Consider the following 17,239-nt stretch of genomic DNA (forward strand, 5'->3'; position numbering starts at 1 on the left):
CATGCAAATATCACGTCATACACCAATCATCTTTCAAGAGCGATTTCTGTACAAACATTCATTATGATCACTTCAACATTGATTGACTCCAATATATATACTCTTCAAAAAAGTTCATTTTTAGTTACATATTGTATTATAAGTTATTATAATTATATCATAATTCAAGATTGAGATATATATCAATGTTGATGTGTTGTCATTTTCGCAAATATAGACCTTTGATTTCTAGTTTTATGAAAATGGGTTTTCAGATGGCACAGCTGCAGCGTGAGCACCACGACGTCGTGTTTCATCACCCCCTACACGTCGACGGGGAATCTAACCTTCATCATCACTGTGACCAACACAAAAATCAGTGACACGTTGTCCATGACCTTCACGGCTGATCCAGAAGATTATGGTACGTATAACAACGTGATTCCAGGATTCGGGTTCACAGTACGATTCCATTCTCGGTTTTCTAAGTAATATATCGTCATTCTGTAATGAAGGTTAGTGAGTGAGTAATTAGGGTTTAGGGCTGCTTTGAACAGTCCTCCAGCTAAATCACGGCAGTTCAGGGGTCTTACGTCCCATGTGGACCTCAGTCTGAGATATGTTTTCTTTGTAACTCGGCTATTTGTAACTCATTGTAACTTATTTGTAAGATTTATGTGTACAAAATAACCGGTGATAGCAGAGCATAAAACCGACACTGAATGACTCCAATCCAACGTGCTTGGACTGTGCAAACCGTTTGCTGAATATCTGTTTATTCCAAGCACAGGATCAATGATTATTCGAATGTATAAATGTTTAATACACTATGTTACTATTATGTCACATGGCATTCGAGTGCGTCAAACGTTAGTTTGATTCTTAAACAACGTATGCGACCGATACGTTGTTTTGTGTGTTGTAGTCCAACCAGCGCCAGTGACGACCTTGGAACTTGTCAAGGTCACCAGTCGTAACGTGACCCTGAAGTGGCAACATGACCCCAGTAAGGATCTGACCTTCACAGTCATCACGCAGTCGGCTACATCTGTAAGTTTATGTCTGTTACTAACTTGTTTCCAATGAAGTATAATGTATGTATATACCTGACAAAACAGGGAGTGAGTTTAGTTTTACGCCTGCTTTAGCAATATTCCAGCAATATCACAGCGGGGGACACCAGAAATGGGCGTCACACATTTGTTACCTATGTGAGGAATCGAACCCGGGTCTTCAGCGTGACGAGCGACCGTTTTAACCACTTGGCTACACCATCGTCCCTGACAATTCAGTCAATGCAAACATTAAGACTGATGGACCATAATGACACGTCATCAGGCAAGTACTTGGCTGACCATCCGATGATCGCTACCTTCATTCAGCTGAGAATCAACGTGAGTGTCGCTGTCCACCACGTGTTTTCACGTGTATTCTGTATACGCTGATTTAGTTTGTCATTGCCCTCAGCAATATAACGACGCTCGAATATCGAGACAAGAATTCGTGAGCGTCGATGTCGTTGTAACCTTGACAGTGTGACATCCAAGTCACCGAGCCTAACAACGCGACCCCGATAGTTGCCTCTCAAACCGAAACGAAGTCTTATTAACCTATTCAGACAATGACCTACTTCAGCCGATCTGAATTTTCTCGTGTGAAAGTGAAACGAGACTACACAAACAACTATGGTTACACTGAATTCCAATTTCTTGTTTCATAAGAAAATGGTATTTACGAATGATTTTTAATTTTAAACTTTAATAACATCGTATTTCTATATGTTATGGCGAGGTTTAGGCAGCATGACCTTAACTAAGACGTCACAGACTGACCTGTTTGAACAGGTCGTAAAATGATTCACAAGGCATCTGGCTCACTGGTTACATCTGTTATGTGTTCTTTGCACTTATTTAGTGTAGGTTTGTAACGCAGTGTGATTGATATAATATCAAGTTCGTACCAGATCGCCCAACTTTTCTAGCGGCAGAGCCTCGTTTTGAGATTTCCACGATTTCCATAATTCCGTTTGTCAGAACACGCTGTACAACATAGCACGCTGCACGACGTGTTTGCAAGGATTAGAAGGAGCGTTGTGTTGCAATATATGTACAAGTGCTTAGATGTATCAAATAATACTGATAAATATGTATCCAGTTGAATGAATTGGTCTAAAAATTCTGGGCTGGTTATTGTAATAAGTTGCGCTATAGGACGGAACCCAGTCAGCAGTAAAAGAGACTGTTGCGTAATCAATGTTTTGGCTCGCTAAAGACAATGGATTGCTAAAGACACATTCTAACAGGATCTCCACTGGGTATTCTGTATATCAAATATATCAAAATGAATCATTAATAGCGTCAGAGACCATATAATGGTGCCTGATGGCATCAATCAACTTTGCCTGTAATTCCCCAGTAAGATCCTGTAAAACAGTTTTGTTATACAACATTTCACTGTGTTATTCATTTCTGTACAAGACATTAATTCAATGGTCATCTCGCTAGTACCTCAACACCTCTTTCTATCACAGAACAGGACACTGAAGACGTCTGAGAATCAAGCAGCTATCACCAATCTGAGACCAAACACGAAGTACGACTTCATTGTCTCGGCCATGTCCGCCACAGCTCGGCACGGTTGCCGGAGTGAGCCGAGGACAGTTTCTACCTCCACTGAAGAAGAAGGTGAGTGACTTGACGCTTCAGTGACTGGATCCAGAGATAGGCGCTGTTTAACATTCCATGAGGCTTTTTGTATAGAAACAGAATATCTTTTTGTCGCGGATTTAAGACACTTGTACAATATCTCTTTTTAGATGTCCAGTGAATTTCATGCGTTCTCCAGTGCCTCAAGCTTATCATTTGGATCATTTTAACACAAACGGGACCTAATGACCATTGGGATAGTGTATCACCTCTATGCTTTTGTATTTAACTACAGTCTGTTTGCAGTGAACACGTACCGATGAATGTCGCTTTAAACAAAAAAGTAAATCAAATAAAGTAAAATTAAGATTGCGAATCCTCATGATTTGACATTGCCAATTGAACATTTTAATCTCAGAATTATATTCAGCTGAGGATAAAAGTTGTTTAACAAACTATCATAGTTTCAAATCGCTATTGATTTACTTTTCTGTTTAAAGTGAAATTCATCGGTACGTTTTCACTGCAAAAAGACTATATGTTATTTTAGTAATGATTTGTCCCCACGTAGCACCAGCGGCAGCAAGCAGCACTTTCCTTGCGCACGACTGCGTCGACGGGGAGAGGAATGTCTCTGTTTTCATAAAGGTACGTGCATTTTCCACTATTTAGGGGTATTTTATTGAGGTTATAAACTTCACCTTGTCCCGGGGATGTTTGAATCATTTGGGTAGCCAGGTAAGTTAAGCAATCGTGTGTCATGTCGAGGGGTTCGATTCTTCCTATGGATACATGGGTAAAACAGTTAAATGAACACTGATCACAGCTCCTGAAACTCTTTACAGCCACCGCCTAAAGAGTTCCAGTATGGAACGTTGATGAACTACACGATAATGCTCCTCGACAGTAAGAACAAGGCTCTGGGGGTGACGAGCTACAGGATGAGCGACAAGATGACGCAATGTAACACCACAGGCAAAGTCATAGTCTGTCCAGCGACGACTGCAACAGTTTTACTTGACGACCTAAACTGCAACGTTGACTACTCCATCTCGGTGACAACATCCAACAGAGCCGGAGCTTCACCAACGTTCCCTCAGCGCTTACCCAAACTCGGAGACGGTGTGTATAGCAGAACCTTCTTAATCAGGCATCCTGACTCTCCACGTGATTAGAGTGCAGCGTGGTACGAAATAGCCATAAGGCTATGACTGCCTTAAATCAGCGTTCACGTATGAGAGTTACGACAACCTTAACTCTAGGATTGCTTTGTGCAACAGCATCCAGGATTAGCCCTGCAATTGAGTAACGTCCCTTAGACGTGACAGGATCTTAAGACTTAATGTCGGATAAGATATTTCTGAAACGTGGTTTATATCGGGATCATGAATGAATACAAATATTCAAATATGTTCTCTCGAAATGTTATGTTTATGCTTAAACCTCAAGCACAAATACTGTTTGTGTGTATGCACTCAGCATATGTATGTATGTATGTATGTGTGTGTGTGCGCGCGCGCGTTAGGGTGTGTACCAAATACTGAATTCTACAATTGTGTCTGCAGTCCGTCCCCCAACAGATGTGCACAGTGCCTGGAACGGTACAGAGGTGAACGTGTACTGGACATCCACATCAGCTGACCAGCCTGACCTCTGGACAGTGTTCTGGTGCCAGTGGGGACCAACGAACAAGGCATGCCAGGTAAACCCCCCGCTTGTCGGAAACCTCGCTAATCCGGGCACTATCCCGGGCCTATTGTTTGGACAACCCAACACTCACGATATGCTCACGCTTTCATTACTATTCGATGGTAAGTCATGACTCCGTTCGTCCGTCCATCTATACGGTGGACCTTGCTGGACTCTACAGGGCTCATACAAATGATTTCTTAGGTTTATGTCCAGCAAATATAGTTGGTTTTCTTTAATCCTGAGAGAGATAGTTTTCAATACGGAAGGCACAAAATATTACTTTTGCCGAAAACGTGTCGACTTTACCCTCAAACCATCGAAAGGCCTGTCCATATAAGCATTTTAGTTCTTGGGTTAATTATCCTTGGGTGAAATTACGGATGAGGTTTCTCGATAATCTACAGCACTTGGAGTTAAAGAGTTGTCTCCCGTGTGCATCTTACACGTGGGATTAATCATTTTTCTGTCGTTGCTGGATTTGATGAATATATATATAGTAATCTATTTTAGAAATCTACCAGTTGTATCTTTTACAGAATGACGTTCAATGGATCACTGTCGATGGCGAACAGAGATCTGCACAACTCTCCATGAAAAGCAAACCTGCAGTCACTCGTTTTGGTGTATCCATGGAAACAGGGAAAGGAAGCAGCGGACTCTCGATGAGTGGCTGTGGGTACAACGCTAGTGCCGGTACGTGTGGGATACACAGTCTCATCACCATAGAGGGAGTTACATGTATGGAAACACAACGTCGAACCTGATGTATTTTGCATTCAATTTGTTATTTTTTCTCCTAAGGGCGGAAACAATTGTTTCTTTTCTGTATGTAAACATCAGGACAAATACATTGTGATCTTTTGTACCACTAGGGATCCTTTGTTGTTCCCAGCAACATACTGCGGGCGTACAAGGTGATTTTGTGGATTGGATGGTCAGGTGACCTGGATCCTGTCACCGTAACCCGTGGGGCGTTTCTCATAACATTAACCACTGGTCGCCCATTCACATCTTTCCCTTCAGCAATCATACAGCTTGAGTATTAATTAATGCGGCGCTAAACAACATCAAACCATTTGTCATCTAGCCACTTTAACAATCCTACCTATTTCGTGTGACTATACGTGTGTATGTGAAACCTGTTTGACTTCAGTCCCTGCCAAGCCAAACAGGACAAGCTTTTTTGTTGAAAGTAAGTCCGACCTGGCTCTCACAGTCCGCTGGAAGCTGGACAGATGTTCCAGGAAGGGTTTCATAACCTTCATCTACATTGAGCACTGCGTCATGAACGTCTCTGTATGCGGTACGTAACGTCGTTAATGTCATTGACGTTAATCAAGGTAGTCATAGACTGACATTGTGTCATGCTGACAGTAAATACCTTACATTAGGATTCTCTTTCGTTAGTAGAGTACAGTACAACCACTTGATTAAATTATCTTACAAAACTAACAATGAAGTAAACGTTATATAGCGAACCCTGTCTTTATTGGCTAAATGGCCGCTCATGTGTCATTGTTTCATGGTGTAACAATCTTCACCTGCAGTGTGGTCCAGTACATACATATTGACTCGAACTATTATGTCGAACTACGGATAAATGGAACCAGAAGGACGAACCAGATGATCGTGAGTTTCCGAGGTTTAAATGCGTCTTCGAGTATGTTTATCTTTCATACATTCCAGGGAGTGTGAACATCTCCAGTGAGATGAACCATCACGTGATTGCGAATCTTCAGAAAGATGTCAACTACACTGTGAGGTTGCGCCAGACGTCCGACACGGGTCGGATCGGACCGTACAGTGACCCCAAGTTCGGCGTCCCCATTGATACAAGTGAGATATGCTCCACCAGTCTAACAGTCCTAACAGTCACTCGCTGTCGCATGGGGTTAGACTATTCCAAATCTTTGGATACTTCCATTTGAAGACCCTCCTATGCACGACAATATATAGATCCATGACTCAGTGAGCTCTATGTAGATAGACAAAGCAGCCTCCGTCATACTGGTTGGATGTTGTTAAACGCCGCACTCAGCAATATTCCAGCAATATGGCGGCGGTCTGTAAATAAAAGTCTGGACCAGACAATCCAGTGATCAACAGCATGAGCATCGATCTACGCAATTGGTATATGAAGACAGGTATCGGATGGCATATTGTTGACCAGTTGTTTTAATTGATCGCTAAAGAGATCCATTCTCCATCATCTTCAGCAACAATATACAAATAATTTGGAAATTATAAAACAAAATGTTCAAAACAAATTTAGAAGAGCGATACTTTAACGTTTATTGCATTCTTCACCCGACAGGACTGGCAGCGGGTATCGTTATCCTCATCGTCTTCGCCTGCTTCCTGTGTCTAATGGTTATCGTCTACATCAGTAGGCGGTGCTGCAGGTATATGTTTTGTTGCCCATGTGCGTCTAGCTAAGATACACAGCGTTCACATTCGCGTTATGTATCTGACCTAATGTGTGTCTAGGCGTTAGGGAAAGCCGTGTGAATCTCGCTGGCAAAGTTGTGTCCCGTAAGACAACTCGGGTCCTCTCGGCATATTCCGCTACCCACATCAAAACCTCAATCCCATTCGTGACCAACTCGTGTTATTCCGGGACAAGCCGAATAGCGAGTTACGGAAAGGGGCGAGTGGTGACGAATGACTCCATCCATTCGTGACACACTCGGGTTATTCCGGGACAAGACGAACAGAGGGTCTTGTCCCTCTTGAAGATTTTAGGACATTCGTCACCACTCGCCTCTTTCCGTAACCTCCAAGAAGACTCGTCCCCCTATCGATGCTTGTTATGTGCGAAAATACGACAAACCAATCAGAACGTGTGTAATGGTTGCGGTACTTTGCTCCCGACTACTTAAATCGTTTATAGCATTATGTTATTGTTTAAAAATCATGAAAAAAGATTATCGTCATATTGAAAGTACTAAGAACGTAGCTAACAGAATTGTGCTGTTTAATGTGAAGTTTTTTACAAGAATCATGAGATTGACGGTGAGAAATTCAAATACACGAACGTGCGTTTGTATACATAACGGCTCTCACTGGTCCAACTGAGTGTATTTCTGACAATCTTGTTGGACTTGTTGTGGTGATTGTACGTGCGCTTCTAACAGTTTTAGGAATGTAATTATAAATCGCTACGAGTTTCAAAACAATAATATTATATCTGTATGTAACTAATCAACTTTAATCTTTAACATTGGGCATATATTTCACATCTCTGGGAATGTTTCAGTCTAACTATTTTTGGTCATTCATATATTTGTCATCGAATTCATTTAAAATTCCACTTGGGGTATGACAGCAAGGTTACACGAATGTTCAGTTTGAGAAATATTTGAAAGCCTTATTTGAGTTTCTGCTTTGGGATTTAATGTAGCTGTTTATTGTTATAAAATTTATTTGCATATTCCATAAGACAAATCCCATTTGTGATTTTTAAACCCTTTTTAGAAATATAATTAGAAATATAAGGTGAACATCTGGTAATAATTACATCAGTATATGGCTTTAACAAATATGTTTTTCTCCTTCTTGTAATTGTATCAAGGAGGTTTATTTCTTTAAAATAAATAAACAAAAACAAAAACAGCAACACAATGTATGAGTACTTCGGTGATATTGAGTACCATTGGAATCAAACTGGAATAGAGTTGGTGGTCAGAAGGTGGGTTTTGCAGTGTGGTGAACGTGCAGGTCTGCGTTACTTGGAAACTTCATCCCATAGTGATAACACGCTGCGATATCGTTATCATCACTCCCTGTGCGGCCTTGTGTTGGTGACAGTACCATTGCCCCTTGTTGCAGGTCTCTGTACCAGAAGTGGAAGGAGTCGGAAGACATCACGATGCTAGAACTGTCCGAGATCCGCTATGTATGTAACAGAAGCTTGCTAGCATAGAACACAGGGAACAGTACATGAAAAGCAGCTAATTGTACACTTCAATAATAATTGCTGTATTTTCAACAGCTTTTTATATTAATACTTCATGATAAAAGCATCTGCTTGATTGACTATTATTGCATATCATTTTTATCCAGCACTGATTTTTCTTGCGTCGCTTATAGTGAACGTGATTAGGTTTCTTGGTTGTTTGGTGGTAGTCTGGAAGTTGGTGAGTAAATAACGAAGCACGATACTGGATAACAACTTGCTTGATAACGGTGTAAGAATATACATCGATACGTCGCTCTTTCAATAAGGGACGCCTCCGTGGTGTAGTGGTTAGAGCGTCAGCCCGGAGAGCGGAAGGTCGCGGGTTCGATCCCCGACCGTCATACCAAAAGACGTTAAAATATGGTACTTGTTGGTCCCTGCCTGGCGCTCGGCATTAATGGTTACAACAAGGACTGGTCGGCTCGGAGTCAGTATAATGTGTCTGAGTGGGGTATTCATGCTTCACTGCGGCATGGTATCTCAGTGGGCTAGCACTATAAAACCAGCTTAAGTCTGGGCTAGTACAAGCAGCCGCACATACACATACACACGCATGCACGTCGTCATATGAGCGAAATATTCTCAAGCACGACGTTAAACCCACTTTCACCTCACCTCTTGCAATAATCAGGAGCTTTTTATCCCTAAGGGACCGTTCATAATTTATGGCTGATATATGGACTAGCATGTACAATGTGAATGACCCCCTAAACTTTATGCACAAAGTAAGTGTCCCCAACCACCCCTGCATGTCATGTACAAAACCAATGAACCCCACCACCCGAATGTTTAAGCATATTTTTTAATATATCTATGTACAAAATTGCTGATCCCCCTACCTCCCCAGAACAAAATGGGTGACCCCTCACTTAAAACATCATTGTTCTATGTACGGTCCCTAAAGTCGCCTGTTTCTGATCTGAATCAAAACACCTATACTTGTCTGAATTTCGTAATGTCGGCCACATTGAAATCACTGTTTACTGTTTGCTTTGTAGGTGGACGTTTATTCCCACAAATAACAGCTTATGCTTATTTCAAATATGATCGAAAATATAATTCAACTCTATTGAAAGTTTAGACAAGAAAGTTAACTCCCACAAAATACGGACAACTTTTATTTTCACACAATAACCTTAAAACCGGATTGTTTAACCGGTCAAAAGCATATAATATTTAACTGTATTTGCCTTTAGCTATTAACGCATGTACTCGAGCTAGAATAGTTACTAACAAACCATGTAACACGGTGACACCGACCTATATGTCACATATTCTTGACACATTAAAATGTGAATTAAAAATATATGGCACTCTACATTTACCATTGTCACAAATGTCTGTACAGTGTGCCTTAAATTGTTGACCGTTGTTTGTAATGCTAAATCATGATTGTTGTAATGTCAGCGCCCTACTGTGAAGGTTACACCTGTTGTAACTGTCTACTACAGTATACGTTCAGCTGGGGTGGTGAGGTAGCCTAGTGGTAAAGGCCCAGGTTCGATTCCCCACATGGGTACAATGTGTGAAGCCTATTTCTCGTGTGCCCCGTCGTGATATTGCTGGAATATTGCTGAAAGCGACGTGAAACTAAACTCACTCACTCACTCTGCTGACTCGCAGTGGTGTAACTGTAAGGTTCAAAGTTGTGTTAAACCACTCACTCACTCTTTCTTTCTTTCACGACTTCATCTAAACTTCAGATAAAACATAGTATGCATTTGAAAATTAAATCTGACTACCCAATCATCAACATGCAAAACAGTGCATGTAAAGTCCACCCAATCATCAACACGTAAAACAGTGCACGTAAAGTCCACCCAATCATCAACACATAAAACAGTTCACGTAAAGTTCACCCATTCATCAACACGTAAAACAGTGCATGTAAAGTTCACCCAATCATCAACATGTAAAACAGTTCACATAAAGTACACCCAATCAACACGTAAAACAGTGCACGTAAAGTTCACCCATTCATCAACACGAAAAACAGTTCATGTAAAGTTCACCCAATCATCAACACGAAAAACAGTTCACATAAAGTACACCCAATCATCAACACGTAAAACAGTGCACGTAAAGTTCACCCAATCATCAACACGTAAAACAGTTCATGTAAAGTTCACCCAATCATCAACACGAAAAACAGTGCTCGTAAAGTTCACCCATTCATCAACACGTAAAACAGTTCATGTAAAGTTCACCAATCATCAACATGTAAAACAGTGCACGTAAAGTTCACCCAATCATCAACACGTAAAACAGTTCACATAAAGTCCACCCAATCATCAACACGAAAAACAGTGCTCGTAAAGTTCACCCAATCATCAACACGTAAAATGTTAAATGTAAAGTCCACCCAATCATCAACATGTAAAACAGTGGACGTAAAGTTCACCCAATCATCAACACGTAAAACAGTTCACATAAAGTCCACCCAATCATCAACACGAAAAACAGTGCTGGTAAAGTTCACCCATTCATCAACACGTAAAACGTTAAATGTAAAGTCCACCCAATCATCAACATGTAAAACAGTGCACGTAAAGTCACCCAATCATCAACACATAAAACAGTGCACGTAAAGTCCACCCAATCATCAACATGTAAAACAGTGCATGTAAAGTCCACCCAATCATCAACATGTAAAACAGTTCACGTAAAGTCCACCCAATCATCAACACGTAAAAGAGTTCACATAAAGTCCACCCAATCATCAACACGTAAAACAGTTCACGTAAAGTCCACCCAATCATCAACATATAAAACAGTTCACGTATAGTCCACCCAATCATCAACATGTAAAACAGTGCACGTAAAGTCCACCCAATCATCAACATGTAAAACAGTTCACATAAAGTCCACCCAATCATCAACACATAAAACAGTGCACGTAAAGTCCACCCAATCATCAACATGTAAAACAGTTCACATAAAGTCCACCCAATCATCAACACGGACAACAGTGCACGTATAGTCCACTCAATCATCAACATGTAAAACAGTGCACGTAAAGTCCACCCAATCATCAACACGTAAAACGTTAAATGTAAAGTCCACCCAATCATCAACATGTAAAACAGTGCACGTAAACTACAGCTGTGGTACCTTTATCAAACACACCACTATGGAATAAGCCTTTCTTGTTTGTGTCGTTTTATTGCCTCCATCACACCTGGGTGTATACACTCTTTTTCCCGGCAGTTTATATATAACGTTTTCCTTCCCTTGTGTAGGGTGACGCCGACCCTCCCACCATCACTCCATCTGCCCCAGAGAGACCAGTCCCAAAACCAAGTCCCAAAGTACGTGACCTTCAAGAAGTAACGTCACATTTCAATAGACGTCAAGCAACGTCCTCCGCTGTTTTCTGTGCCATGCGTCTATGAGTTTGTCACATTTGGGGGGTCTTCCAAATATGTACTATTTATGTTCAAACTTTACCGTGACCACCAGATCCCCATCCAGATCCCCACCAGATCCCATCATCATCATCGGATGCTGTTGTTTGGGCCATTTACGTCAGCGACAAACGAATGTGTTGTAAGGAGTCTTAAGTCCTGCCACGAAACATTGATGCTGTTAGAGCCCTTTTATCTTGGTGATGAATGAAGATATTGTTAAGACAGTATGATGTATGAAGATATTGTTAAGACAGTATGATGAATGAAGATATTTAGACAGTATGATGTATGAAGATATTGTTAAGACAGTATGATGAATGAAGATATTAAGACAGTATGATGTATGAAGATATTGTTAAGACTGTATGAATGAAGATATTGTTAAGACAGTATGATGTATGAAGATATTGTTAAGACAGTATGATGAATGAAGATATTGTTAAGACAGTATGATGTATGAAGATATTGTTAAGACAGTATGATGAATGAAGATATTGTTAAGACAGTATGATGAATGAACAGTATGATGTATTAAGACAGTATGATGTATGAAGATATTGTTAAGACAGTATGATGTATGAAGATATTGTTAAGACAGTATGATGTATGAAGATATTGTTAAGACAGTATGATGAATGAAGATATTGTTAAGACAGTATGATGTATGAAGATATTGTTAAGACATGAATATGTATGAATGAAGATATTGTTAAGACAGTATGATGTATGATATTGTTAAGACAGTATGATGAATGAAGATATTGTTAAGACAGTATGATGTATGAAGATATTGTTAGACAGTATGATGAATGAAGATATTGTTAAGACAGTATGATGTATGAAGATATTGTTAAGACAGTATGATGAATGAAGATATTGTTATGATGATGAAGATATTGTTAAGACAGTATGATGATATTGTTAAGACATGAAGATATTGTTATTGTTAAGACAGTATGATGTATGAAGATATGAAGAATGAAGATATTGTTAAGACAGTATGATGTATGAAGATATTGTTAAGACAGTATGATGAATGAAGATATTGTTAAGACAGATGAATGATGATGTGATGTATGAAGATATTGTTAAGACAGTATGATGTAATGAAGATATTGTTAAGACAGTATGATGTATGAAGATATTGTTAAGACAGTATGATGTATGAAGATATTGTTAAGACAGTATGATGTATGAAGATATTGTTAAGACAGTATGATGTATGAAGATATTGTTAAGACAGTATGATGTATGAAGATATTGTTAAGACAGTATGATGTATGAAGATATTGTTAAGCCAATATGATGTATGAAGATGTTAGAAGGCCTTGTATGATGTTTAGTCCTGCCTCCGAAGAATTGTTAAGCCAAAACGTTGTAGGGTCCATTTATCCAGCCAGCCATATTGATGTATATTTATTTTTACTTTTTTGATTGCACTACAAACAAATCAGTGTGACTTTTATTGGCCATTTAAAATTGTTTGCAAACTTAGGGGGATGGGGTTTGTATTTCACTGGTTGTTCACAATACCGATCCTACAATACCGAATATCTTTTGACGCACTGGGTGACTTTTATTGAGAAGTTGACCGGACACAATCATTAGGGTTCGAATCTGTGTTGTATTGCTTGTGAAGATTATCGTTACATGATAACACTGTGCAACTACTGCACCCACGGACCCCTCACTCACTCTCTCAGTTCACAGGAATACAATGTACCTTTTGAAAACGCATATCTTCTGGAACATAAAACCGTAGTTCATATATGTTCGTTGGATTATCTGTTGGTTTGATATCACCCACAAAGGAAGGGGATCTTTCATTTTGGAATTTCAGGAAATCATTTCATATTAACAATTCATTTTCCATTATAGTTTTCCACTTATATTAAAAAATACTTTCAGTTTTTGATATGTGTATAACAAAGTAGTTTTAGTCACGATGTCCTAATGTTATCTGATGTATTATTTTACTCACGGTGTTTGAAAGTCGTCAGAAGTTTTACATAACAATGTAGTTTTACTCACTAGTATAGCGAGGTGTCGTTTATGAATTCAAGAGTTGCTGACATTCACTAGAATAGTATTGTTTAGCATAGTGGGTAGGTTTCTCATCGAGATAGCATTCAGTGGGGTATAATTATGCAAATTTAAAATGTCTCACGTGTAGTGTTCACGGACAAACATGGCGTCGCCATTTTCCATCGCCGAGTTTGCACTCCTAAAGTTGTAGAACTGAAACAAACGTCCACAGTAACAGTGAAGCGATGTTTATCTCGGAAAGATGTATGCGAGCTGCAAGGATAAACCGGCAGGAAAGTATAATGGTTACTTCTTCTCTTCTCGTAGAAGACCCTGGTTCCACTGCCAATAATACTGGCCCAATATGAAACCCATTCTTGCTGTCCTCCGCCGTAATGTTGCTAGAATAATGCTACGAGCGGAGTAAAGCAACACCCAGTCTTCAACTACGAAGTACAGAATCCCAGCAACCCCATACTGGTTGTAATGTTAATGGATGTAAATTTTATGATCGGGTGTTATCGTGCCGCATGTGCTCATGATATAACTCGATTGTTTACAGGCCGACGTATAGCTGAAATATTGTTGAGCGTGGTACCATAACACAATAACGTTGGGCAACAATGATCATGGTTACAACCATCATCATCATCATCATCATCATCATCATCATCATAACGATTTATCCCATAACACAATCTATACATCTCCTTGTAGGAGACCATAGCTCAGGAAGCAAATCATCGCCAGAGCATCGACAGCGGACGAGGAAGTCTGACCCCTGACGCCATGGCCCGGAATGCTCCACAATATCAGGCCCTGGTTCCAACGGCGTCGGATTATACCCGACTCAGATCTCCAGAATCTACACCTCCCGAATATACACTGTCAGCGACCGTCAGCGAGCAGACGACATTGGCTGAGGTGGAAGAGAGTATTGGAACCGGTGAGCAGAACGACGGACACGGCGAGCGGAAGACCGGAATCGGGGAGCGGAAAGGTGGACTCAGCGACCGGAATGGCGGAAGCAGCGAGCGGACAGCTGCCCCAGATGAGGATGAGAGCGGCGGAAGCAGCAAAGTCTGGGATGAGACGAGTTGTGAACTAGGGGACGAGCCAAACTCGGCCAGTGATTACGACATTCTGTCTGCCTATGTGGCAGCGGCAAAAACAGACGAGGAAGATCTGAAGGGGGAAGAGGAAACAGGAGAAGAACTTCCTTTGAACGAAATGGATCAGCAGAACCTAGCCCCTCCAGGGGTGTTCACAACTGACGAATTAACGAAGGGGTATGAGAGTCTGGGATATGAATGTTACTCTACTAAACTTTGATCGTACAGCTGCAACGGCGTCCACCATCGTCAACCAACTACAACTTCACCTTCCTTACGCACGGTTACGCTGTGAAGCACTTTCATTACAGTTACGATATACTCACGCAGCTTAAGCATGACCAATGTCTTCCGTGCTATGATGAATGATGTGATGTCTGTAAGAATTTGAATTTCTGTTGTCCATCGATTATAAGCCAGGTCATGTCCCTATTGACTGAAGCATGTAATGTCCCACAGTTCAGTACACTTGGGATGTCAGATTGTAGTCGAGGTATTTGTACGTTCAGGTCTCACTTCGGCCTCCCTGTTGTGTACGATGTATACGTGACCTACACAGACGGTAGGAAGATAATCGTGACTGAAGCATCTGTCACGATGTATTATCAAGATGTGACCTTTGAGATGAATGTGTTCAGAATCTAGTCTTCATCAAGAGTTCATGATGTTATTAAAAAAGGGAAAACATACACCGGTGTGTGGTTCAAACGAGAGACCTGAGCGAGATCACACTGATTCCTGTTTCGCGTCAACATATATGAATTACGATTGTCGTAACCGAGATTTGCATTGTCAAACGAATCTAGGTCGTATAAAAACACACGTCTCTTGCCGCGTGACACTCAAGGTCCCATGGGATTTGAATACAGTCCTGAAAAAAAGAAATGACTGGTATTGTATTTTCATATACGGCATTCCCATTACCGCTTCTGGTGCTATTCATTATGCTGATCATTATGTAAATATTACTCGTAGTTCTTAATTCCATGTTACTTAGTATTAACTTGTGTCATGGTATCTCTTTGACTCTGTCTGCATTAATATGTTTTTCACAACCACGGTTTTTATACTTTTCGTGGGGTTTTGTTTGTTTTTTGTTTTTATCATTATATTAATTCCTATTTTAGCAGCTTGTAAGGCATTAAAAGAAAAATAATTATTGGATTGTTTGTTGTTCCTTGATAGAATTCCTTTGTTATATGAAAATATAAAACCGCCAACTCACTCGAGTGAAACAATGTGCTTTGTAAGTTTTAGTTGCTATTGAATGAAGAATTTTCAACCTTTTGGTGGGATATTATTTTGTGTATTAGAGGGGGCTGGGCACGAAGTTGTATGTATACTTAGAAGGGTAAACTTAGAAGGGTCGGTCGGGCGATGAGCAACACAGAAAACAAAAATGCTGCCCTTATAGCTTCAAAATGGCTAATGCGGCGTTGAGCATTAATCACTCACTCACTCCATACAGCTCAAGGTTAAACCGGAGTATGGTTTCTGGTTTAAGTAACCTAAAAAGTAACCTATATAACTCACTCACTCTCACTGTCCACTCACCTCCTACCCTCCCACTCACTCTGTCCACTCCACCTACCTCCTACCTCCTCACTGTCTGTCCACTCACCTACCTACTTCACTCACTCACTCTTTGTGTCTGTCCACTAACCTACCTACTCCTCACTCCTCACTCCTCACTCACCTGTCCACTCACCTCACTCTGTGTCTCACTCCACTCACTCCTGTGTATGTCCACTCCACTAACCACTCACCTACCACTCTGTGTCTGTGTCCACCACCTACCTACCTCACTCACTCACTGTCTGTCCACTCACCTACCTACCTCACTCACTGTGTCTGTCCACTCACCTACCTACCTCACTCCTCACTGTCTGTCTGTCCACTCACCTGTCCACTCACCTAGCTCACTCACTCTTGTGTCTGTCCACTAACCTACCTACCTCACTCACTCACTCTGTCTGTCCACTCACCTACCTACCTCACTCACTCACTGTGTCTGTCCACTCCACCTACCTACCTCCACTCACTCACTCTGTGTCTGTCCACTCCACCTACCTACCTTACTCCTCTTTGTCACTCACCCACCCACCCACCCACTCACTCCACCCACCTAACTCTCACTTCTAACTCACTGTGTGTCTGTCCACTCACCTACCTACCTCACTCCACCACTCACCCAACTTAAGTAACCTATACGTGGCCTTGGCTGGCGTAACTATCAAACAAATCAAATCGTAATTGTTAAAAAAGGCGTTACTGGTGTTCCAACACTTGATGCTGGGAAAACCATGACCAGGCAGATTTCACTGAGGCCCACTGACGGAGATACAGCAAAGTTTAAGGATTGAATAACTCTATAACAATTAAACAAAGCAGGTTTTCCGTAAGAAAATATAAGATGAAGTT

Source organism: Haliotis rubra, unplaced genomic scaffold, assembly GCF_003918875.1.
Source record: "Haliotis rubra isolate DU_JTF1 unplaced genomic scaffold, ASM391887v1 Scf1852, whole genome shotgun sequence".
NCBI lineage: Eukaryota > Metazoa > Mollusca > Gastropoda > Lepetellida > Haliotidae > Haliotis > Haliotis rubra.